The 9,895-nt window shown below is 41.7% G+C and overlaps 1 long non-coding RNA gene across 16 annotated transcripts; it reads right to left on the minus strand.

The window, feature by feature from the left end:
- Positions 1 to 1,940: 1,940 nt before the first annotated feature.
- LOC123164626 (uncharacterized) lies at positions 1,941 to 9,611 on the minus strand. Of its 16 annotated transcripts, none has more exons than XR_006482529.1 (11): positions 9,012 to 9,611; positions 8,097 to 8,437; positions 7,413 to 7,556; positions 6,896 to 6,968; positions 6,628 to 6,763; positions 6,360 to 6,506; positions 5,057 to 6,241; positions 4,667 to 4,850; positions 3,685 to 4,313; positions 3,160 to 3,429; positions 1,941 to 2,966 (listed from the first exon to the last, which is right to left on the minus strand). It is a non-coding gene; the product is annotated as an uncharacterized lncRNA (long non-coding RNA). The 16 variants fall into 16 exon arrangements; XR_006482539.1 differs by lacking the exon at positions 6,896 to 6,968 and having other exon boundaries at positions 5,057 to 5,261; positions 6,103 to 6,241; positions 7,327 to 7,556; XR_006482536.1 differs by lacking the exon at positions 6,896 to 6,968 and having other exon boundaries at positions 5,057 to 5,261; positions 5,618 to 6,241; positions 7,327 to 7,556.
- Positions 9,612 to 9,895: the final 284 nt, after the last annotated feature.

The following is a 9,895-nucleotide window of genomic DNA, read 5'->3' on the forward strand; positions in this document are numbered from 1 at the left end:
ATTGTCTATTATTCATGCTATAATTGTATTGTCCGGAAATCGTAATACATGTGTGAATACATAGACCACAACCTGTCCCTAGTAAGCCTCTAGTTGACTAGCTCGTTGATCAACAGATAGTCATGGTTTCCTGACTATGGACATTGGATGTCATTGATAACGGGATCACATCATTAGGAGAATGATGTGATGGACAAGACCCAACTTAAGCATAGCATAAAAGATCGTGTAGTTTCGTTTGCTAGAGCTTTTCCAATGTCAAGTATCTTTTCCTTAGACCATGAGATCGTGCAACTCCCGGATACCGTAGGAGTGCTTTGGGTGTGCCAAACGTCACAACGTAACTGGGTGACTATAAAGGTGCATTACGGGTATCTCCGAAAGTGTCTGTTGGGTTGGCACGGATCGAGACTGGGATTTGTCACTCCGTGTGACGGAGAGGTATCTCTGGGCCCACTCGGTAATGCATCATCATAATGAGCTCAATGTGACTAAGGCGTTAGTCACGGGATCATGCATTGCGGTACGAGTAAAGAGACTTGCCGGTAACGAGATTGAACAAGGTATTGGGATACTGACGATCGAATCTCGGGCAAGTAACATACCGATTGACAAAGGGAATTGCATACGGATTGATTGAATCCTCGACACCGTGGTTCATCCGATGATATCATCGTGGAACATGTGGGAGCCAACATGGGTATCCAGATCCCGCTGTTGGTTATTGACCGGAGAGGCGTCTCGGTCATGTCTGCATGTCTCCCGAACCCGTAGGGTCTACACACTTAAGGTCCGGTGACGCTAGGGTTGTAGAGATATATGTATGCGGAAACCCGAAAGTTGTTCGGAGTCCCGGATGAGATCCCGGATGTCACGAGAGGTTCCGGAATGGTCCGGAGGTAAAGATTTATATATGGGAAGTCTTATTTTGGTCGCCGGAAAAGTTTCGCGCTTTATCGGTATTGTACCGGGAGTGCCGAAAGGGGTCCGGGGGTCCACCAAGGGGGTCCACCAGCCCCGGGGGGGGCCACATGGGCTGTAAGGGGTGCGCCTTGGCCTATATGGGCCAAGGGCACCATCCCCAAGAGGCCCATGCGCAAGAGATAAGAAAAAAAGGAGAGTCCTAAAGGGGGAAGGCACCTCCGAGGTGCCTTGGGGGGGAAGGACTCCCCCCTGGCCGCACCCTTCCTTGGAGGAAGGGGCAAAGCTGCGCCCCCCCTCTCCCTTGGCCCTATATATAGTGGGGGAAGGGAGGGTAGCAACATCTAAGCCTTGGGCGCCTCCCTCCTCCCCTGCAACACCTCTCTCTCTCTCGCAGAAGCTTGGCGAAGCCCTGCCGGAGACCCGCTACATCCACCACCACGCCGTCGTGCTGTTGGATCTCCATCAACCTCTCCTCCCCCCTTGCTGGATCAAGAAGGAGGAGACGTCGCTGCACCGTACGTGTGTTGAACGCGGAGGTGCCGTCCGTTCGGCACTCGGTCATCGGTGATTTGGATCACGGCAAGTACGACTCCGTCATCCACGTTCATTGGAACGCTTCCGCTCGCGATCTACAAGGGTATGTAGATCCACTCTTTTCCCCTCGTTGCTAGTAGACTCCATAGATGCATCTTGGTGAGTGTAGGAAAATTTTAAATTATGCTACGATTCCCAACAGTTTTCTCAAAACATTCAAGGATGCCAACAAAAGGACCGTGTGCACAAGAAATTCACCCTTTGGCTGGTCCCCCTCTAGCATTTTTTCCTTCTTGGACATAGTCACACTACTTCACGTTCTGTGTTGGATCTTCTCGGTAACCCATGCTCCATCTCTGTTCTAAAAAAAACAGCTAAACCTTTTGCTAAGTACCTGGCCCACTCCTTCAACTACCATCTAAATTCAAAAGCTCTTACACCCTAAATATTAATATTGTTAATTAGAAACACAGAAGAGCCAATAAACCATCAAATGCAACTTTCAATAAAAAGCTGATTGTATATAGGAAAGGTTTCATTTATCTTGAATCAAGATTTATATTACAATGTCATGATACTGGTGCCAACGGCGTACTCGCAGCGGCCGATGAGCCTTTGGCCACTGCCTACACCGCGCTCGCGCATGCCACTCCGCTGTTGCCGCAAGCACCGGCCACACACTCCCCGCCGCGAGCAGCCGAAACGATGGAACTCCATGCCATCATAAGCCAATCCAGATGTTGAATTAAGGCTAGTACTGACATCCCATATTTGAGGATTGCACCCGGAAGATTGCACTCAACACGCCAGTTGAAACCAAGATTAATAATACAAATACAAAGAAAACAAAGATAAGCAGGAATAGGTTGTTTATGGCCTGCTCGATTTGGTCCCTCTATATAGGCAATAATTTATAGTTCAATTAGACGCATAAAGTTTGTTACCTTTGTAGAAAAAAATTGGTTCCCCTGGTATTTAGTGCTGGCGACAATTTCCTATTGCAGCAACACCCTGACATGGCCCTACTTAAGCTCCTTCTCATTCTTGTTCTTGTTCTAGTTCCGGTCCGGCAAACCATACCATCTTCCAAATATTGTTAATCTTTGCAAAAAAATAGGCACCAGAAAATCATAACCACATCACGCATGCGGGAGCAAATCGTACCAAATGTACAGCTGGAAGAGCCACACACAATAATTTTCTCAATGACAACATTATTTAGAGCAAATTTGGCACATGGAAGAAGTTTGCGTCATGGGCTGGATGAAAGAACATAGACATCTGTAGCCTATCCTAAAATATAGCATGGAGATGAGTTTGTATATTTGTGTGGAAACTGGAAATACTCTCACATGATTCAACATATTGAAAAATAGTTCAGAAAAATACATAACATGCACCACGACTACGAATCCATGACCTCCCTTATCATTAAAAAAATCAATTAAACTCAACCATGGACGTGAAGAGCATTACCCGCCCCAGAAACTTCATGTTGCTTTCTCCTCCTGCAAAAAAATATCAGTAGAATGAAAACGAATGTAATGCACATGCACATGAAGATACAAATTTATTATTTTCTTTTCTTGCTCTTTACAATCAAACAGCCATATTTTTCTAGACTCATACTGAGGAATCATGTCGACGAATATCAAGAAAGTTGGGGCATCGCCTAAGGCATACGAGATTGATTCGACTCACCTTGCGGTGATCCGAACAGCAAAAATAAACCGGACAGCGACGCCCTCAGGTATGGCGAAAACAAACCGGAACCGCTTCTTAAAGCTGGCGCCGCCCACGCGCGGCCTAACAAACGCAAACGCCGTGACTGGCCATTCTCAAAAATTTCGAACGTGTTGAGGGTGGCCAGCGCCGCCCCGAGGTTGTGCCGCATCATGATGATGCTCATCTCCACATCCTTGTAGGTGTCCACCAACTTCCGTACCTATCATTAATGACTCCTAGCTTTCCCTGCTTCAAGAGGCACCACAATCAGTAGAAAACACAAAGTACGACAACAAGTACAGAGAATTTGTAATCCAAATATAAATATATGCTTTGTAAATAGTAATCACAAGTGGATAAAGCATATGTGCGAATTCTATGACACTAATATACTTATGTTCCAACTCAAATACTCAATATATGAGACACAAGAAATACATAGACTGGAATAAAAAACGAGCATTGTTTTTGGACTGGACAGGCAATATTCCTCTACCTCACCTTCAAATTTTAGATTCTGAATTATCCTGAGCAATGAATCGAGCTGAATAATATGCAGCTGGAACTTGACGTCCGTTCCTCCATCCTTAGCATGTTCCTTAATAAGTGTTTAAAGATTGCCCGTGCGTTGCCACGGGCCAACAAATGAACTTGTAAACAATGCTTATTTTTCTCCCCACAAATGAGCACATTGCATGCGATGTTCAACCAAAACACAAATACAAGTATGTTCTTCTCTATATTCTTAGAAACACCACACAACCCTCTAGCCGCTCTTTCTCGTTGAACATGTTGTCCATCACCTTCCCTCATCATTCACCTCTCAATTTATTGCCCCTTGAATCTGCATGTAGCTTCCATGTCATTGTTGAATGCCCTATATCACGTCACCTTCTTTCTGATCTATTCCTAATCTCAGGAAGGTAAATTTAGTTGAATGCCCGTGTGTTGCCATGGAATCACAAACGTATCTATTGAAACTTATCTATTGTTGAATGCAATACTATCTGAAACATGCATACCATCCACATGCGAGCATCGGCAACAAACACACACGCGAAGAGCGATGCCCCAACCAGCAGTGGTGGCATCTCCTTGGATACATCATCTCCACCTCTCCTTCTAAGTAGCTGAAACACACACGATATTTATAGGACAAAATCTATAAGATTGTCTTGAAGGCCCTTTACATATATATGGTGCTTGTGAGAAATTTTACACCTCATAAATGCCGTGTATTTCAAAGTAAAAAGGTGTATGCTCCAAAAGGTAGATCAAGGATGCAGTTGTGTGAATGTTTCATGTATTATTTATATATAAGAAAATTTTAGCATGATTCGTTCTACTGACAGATATATCGTACAATCATCCTGCAAGCATGGGGGATAAAAAACGAAATTGAAAGGACAGCAAGAAACAGAGCAAACTCCTAAGATCTGCAAATGAGAAGTAACAGAGCCTAGGGATGAATTGAAATACTGACCTCCTCTATGACAAGGAACAACGTCAAGCTTTGATGATTTAAAGCACTGTCTGGGAAGTATACTGGAGCAACCAATGAACTCAGCCATACAAACTTGGGATGACCATTTGTTGTGTGGTTACCAGCATGCTCAAGCCATTGCGCCTGTCACCTCCATGATTGCCTCTCTTCCGCTACCACCGAACTGGAGCAGAGCTCATTCATTATTTATTTTCTTAAGATACGGTGTTAAATCCTAATCATGCAATCAGCTAAGAACCATACTAATTTATAGGGAAATGAAAAGAAGAAGTTAAAGAATCAAATATTCATAAGTGCATCGTCCTAACTCGACAGCACGACACGAAGTAGACGAATACCCTTGAGGCAAGAGCAGAGTGAGGATCCTACCAGGATCAAAACCAGGGTGCATACCGACACCTCCACGAGTGCATCCGTGCAGCCACCGCTCTCGCAACTGGTCAGGTCGACACGGCCCCACAGCCGCCACTCCATCCCATCTCCCAAACGCTCGGGCCGTTGCGGCCGCCGGTATTTGTTTCCTCTCCTCTCAGTCGCCGCTCCTCGTGACCATGGTGCCATCTTTCGATCTCACCTGTCCATGGCGACTTGTTCATCTCAAGAAACTAAAAGAAAAAAATTAGAGTATTTCATGCCATGCAGACTCAGAACATGAAACTTTATTGAAAGAACAGTAACACTTTCCTTCTCCACATCTCTACAAAATTGTAGTATAGGAAATCATCTTAGTCTCTCTTTATTTACAGAGCATTTCACCTCTACCTCATTGGTCATACTATTCATGATAAAAAGTGGATAAGTAGATCAAATTACAAGTAAAAGCTCCAACGTACAATAAAACAAGAAACAACTATCACGGGCAGCATATCATTCTATCATTCAGTATTTTGAATATGCATAAAATGAGCTATTAAATCAAGTGAGTAATACCTTTAATTCTTCAAAGAATGTATGTCCATTACAACTATAGTCAGCTACTTCAGAAACATAGTGGTGTTAAAATGACGTGTGCCCCCAAAATATCCACCTATACAATGATAAAAAAGACGACATCCAGTCGTACTTCCTTGATGGTTGGGAGAAATTTCAGCCCAAACAAGCCTAGAATAACAAAATTGCGGGCTCGGTTAGCAGCTCAAGTTTTGCCATTACTGTTGCCTCAAACTCCCACTCCGATGATTTAACTTCCATGCAAAAATATGGTGTGGTAACCCAACAAAGCTCTCTAGAACTCAAATTCCTTTTCAGAGGATTCCCGTTCACATCGTTGTTCTATTTAAAAATCTTTCATAAAATGTGGGGAAATTACTGACCAAGCTAGTATTATAGTGTCAAGACATTAAAATCTATGAATGACCAAACAATCTAATACAGTTTTTTCCTTAAAAAACCAACTAACAATCGTCAAGAACTACATGCACTACTCCATCGTGTTGAAGCAACATGGTAGCTACCGCCAACGTCCTGACCAAAGTATGCTCTAAAGATGTAAATATGGTTGCAGAAAATCATCTTGGTCATCCCCTTTCTCCTCAAAACAACTTAAGGATAATCCTGTACATAATAAAACATCATACAAATCAGATGCTGCTAGATCAAATGTTGAACCAATTAAGATAATCTCGTAGATCAAAATGAGAGTATGGTAGCATGATGAAAACATGGGAGGTACCTCTTGAGGTAGCAAAAATCATCCTTCTTATAGTGCTTGGCCGAAAACTCCTCACTCACGGCGTGTTGGGTGCTACGCAAGGTCGATCGGTGGCAACGAAGAGCATGTGAAGGAAGCGGACAAAGACGACGCATACACCAAAGACGACTGCAGGCAGGAACACAGATGTAGCTGAACATTAGAAAGTGTCGTCTTTGTCTATTTTATACATATATTGTCGAAATAGTATCTAGATACTGCACAAAAGTATTATAAGGAAAATAGTTACCTTGGACATCGGTGGTGCCTTTCTGATAATTATAAATTGTCTCTCCATGGATAATCCAATGATGCTTCATGCAAATACTAAATTAGGCCCCCATTGTCAGGAAATCGTCAGTCCTCTACCATATCGGGAATTTTTCCTGCACATAATGATCATTGGTACCAGCAGAGGCTAAGAATTGTTTTGAAGGATTAACTCAAATATGTAGGGATCGCCATTCCTATCTCATGTATCATTATAACAAAAACACAAAACTACATGTTTAAATCACCTCATCTCAGCAACCACTGCCTTAACATCGAACAATTTTGTTGACAGATAATCATTTAAGAAATCAGAGGTACCTACACTGTAAACTTTTATTCAACATCATGTCTGAAATCTGCTATACCAATCATGAGCTATGATATGTATCGTTGGTTTGATACAATTCAATAATACCAGTTCAAAGAAACTAACGTTTGTCATTCTGAATTAATTTGTATTTCTAATCCAAACCTTTACAAGTTAATTTAGGGTAGTAAATAGTATTCCCAATCTGATTCCAAACATGAAAAACTATACAATAAAGCAGAGTTACTTATATGAGCCTGCTTGAAGATAACTACTGCATAGACTGTGAAGCATCATATTAGGAACCAAATAATAGCATCATATTTGCACTTTTTTTAATTACAAGAGAAACAACCTGTGAATGAATACCTGGGATTGGTGAAGCGAAGATTCAATGTCTAATTGCTTCTTCTTATGATAACCTACAACTCAATACAGGAGATTGGTGAACTGACATGTCTTGAAATAGTTTCTTTACTCGCTTGACTTGACGATGTGTTCCATGTGCAGGATAGGTAGCTAGTTCAGCATGGATGTTATATTGGTCGAATATTTAACTCGTTCCCAGAATTTGTAGTTGGATTTGTCCAGAAACTTCACTACAGGTGTTATAGAAACCATCAATTGACAAGAAAGAATGCTCGCAAGTAAGAAGAAGAAATGACAGTATTGTTCGACACTGAAGATCCAGTACAACTCTTAGCCTAGATTAGCCATTTATCTTCTATTGGCTATGAGTCAAACAGTACGTATACATGTCCGTCCTCCAACAGTTTATAGAAACATAGCCAATCAAATGTTCTATTAATTTTAGGCCAGGAAGACATTTGACCCTAAAACCACATTAAATTACATATTGAGCTTCTATTAACTATATAATATTGGTCAATCACCTAATGCCAAAATCGGATTATGAAAGCCAAATAGAGTACAGAACAAAGTAGAACATGTGGCCTTCAGCCTGAACATTAATTCCCATTGACTACTGATAGTACCTAGGTTGCCATGGTATTCGCATTCGGACAATCATATGAACATAAAATTCGGCTGATGAAATCTGAAACGTTGTTCATATTTTTCATATCAATCTTAAGTGATAGGATGCTAAAACAAAAAGGCTCGTCATTGCCCTTCCATACCTTTCATTATACGGATACTGCTGCGTTCATCCGTGGCACTCAATCGATTTAGACTCCAACGTACGCCATTTTAGGAAAAGCCAACAAAGCAGTAGTTATCTTCAAGCAATGAAGGTGCAGCCATCCTTTCTGTCTACGTAGATCTTGTGCTTGGGGCACCTCTGCCATTTGCTCTGCTGTGCGACCCACCTCAACGGCAGGTTCGTTCGCCTGTGCTTGTTGTCACAAAGCCACTGGAACTCGTTGAGCTGAACACAACATGCAACTTGCATCACACACAGAACATCCAGTTGCAAATGGGGGCAACCTCAAACAACAGGACATTGCATGGTTTCCTAATTCTGCAGAACGTGTACATAGCTTCGGATGTCAGATAATTCTAAAGGTGAATGCAGCGAACCTAGTGGAACAAAGGTCTCCAAATTTGAATGCTGGAAATAATACATGCATGAAAGTATTGTCCTAAGACATTGGCACCAAATAAATAACAGAACTAAATCAAGGTGCACAAGAAGCCTCAAATGGAAAGGACCAAAAGAAAAAAAAAACTTAACACATAAATAAAGATAATTATGAGGTGAAAAGAACTGAAAATCCACAGTAAACTGAACCATGACCCGGCCAACACCTCCCTCTCTCCTGCAAACCAGACAAGAGTCTGACCTTCATTACATTAAATACTAATTTGAGTGGTAATCTCTCTCTCTCTCTCTCTCTCTCTCTCTCTCTCATAAACGACATGTAGAGTTTAAATACTATATATAAACAAAATCTATATCATACAATAATTAACATGCTTGTATTTAACCTTACAAAGGAATAAAGAATTGTCTTCAACATAAATGCTACCCACAAAAATGAAAGACATTACACCCGCAAAATAAACGACATGTTCAAGAGGAAGGTTGTAGTTACATATGATGTCTTGTAGTACTTGTAGATGACCAGGATGTAGTAAACACTCGAAAATGGTGAGCTCATTTTTGCTAAACGTTATGTGCCCAACTGATTTTTCTGCCTTATTTCTTGCCAAATACCTTCTTCTTTGTTCTTCCAATGCCTCCCTTCACCACCCCTACCTTGGCTCCTCTCCACTCCATGTCAACCTAATGTGGTATGCATATTCTGATCATGTCTATCATTCATATACCCAAGTTCCCCACCATTGTGTCCCCATCCTTCCGCATCTTGACAAGTGTCTGCGAGCATCACGTTTCCATCACGCCTAGCACAATCAATGTTGCTGTGTACTGTTGAACAAACATAACAAAAAAATTATTATCAGGCAAAGCACCTTTTTTGACAGATGAAAAACAACATTTGGGAGTCATCCGAGGGGCAATGAAAAGATATTTTATGTAAAGGACAAGAGAAATATCATGAAAACATACATAGCAAAAAGAGGAAAGATATCGAAAGCATTGATGAACACCATTTGGCCTTATGAAAATAAGAACCCGTGTGAACTTGACCAGATCAAAACAATAAAAACATAGGCACACACCTATTGCCATCCAATAGATTTTACCGTGTTTGCACATTCTATGCGTTACATGTGTGCGCTCATATAGCTGAAGATTAACTAATCAAGCTAACTTTCTGTATTAACGCATCTGGCCGAAATCAATTAGTGAATCTATGTTGTTTCACGTGAGTGTACGGGAAGAAGTAATCAGCAAGAAGGCGTGCTATGGCCGTGCAAACAAAGATAAGAAAATTACTTAGCTTGATCAATATACAGCTTGCCGATTCCTTTCCGGCCGGATGGGCATGTCTGGCTGCTGCGCAATACAGTACAA

Source organism: Triticum aestivum, chromosome 7D, assembly GCF_018294505.1.
Source record: "Triticum aestivum cultivar Chinese Spring chromosome 7D, IWGSC CS RefSeq v2.1, whole genome shotgun sequence".
In the NCBI taxonomy this organism is placed as follows: Eukaryota; Viridiplantae; Streptophyta; class Magnoliopsida; order Poales; family Poaceae; genus Triticum; species Triticum aestivum.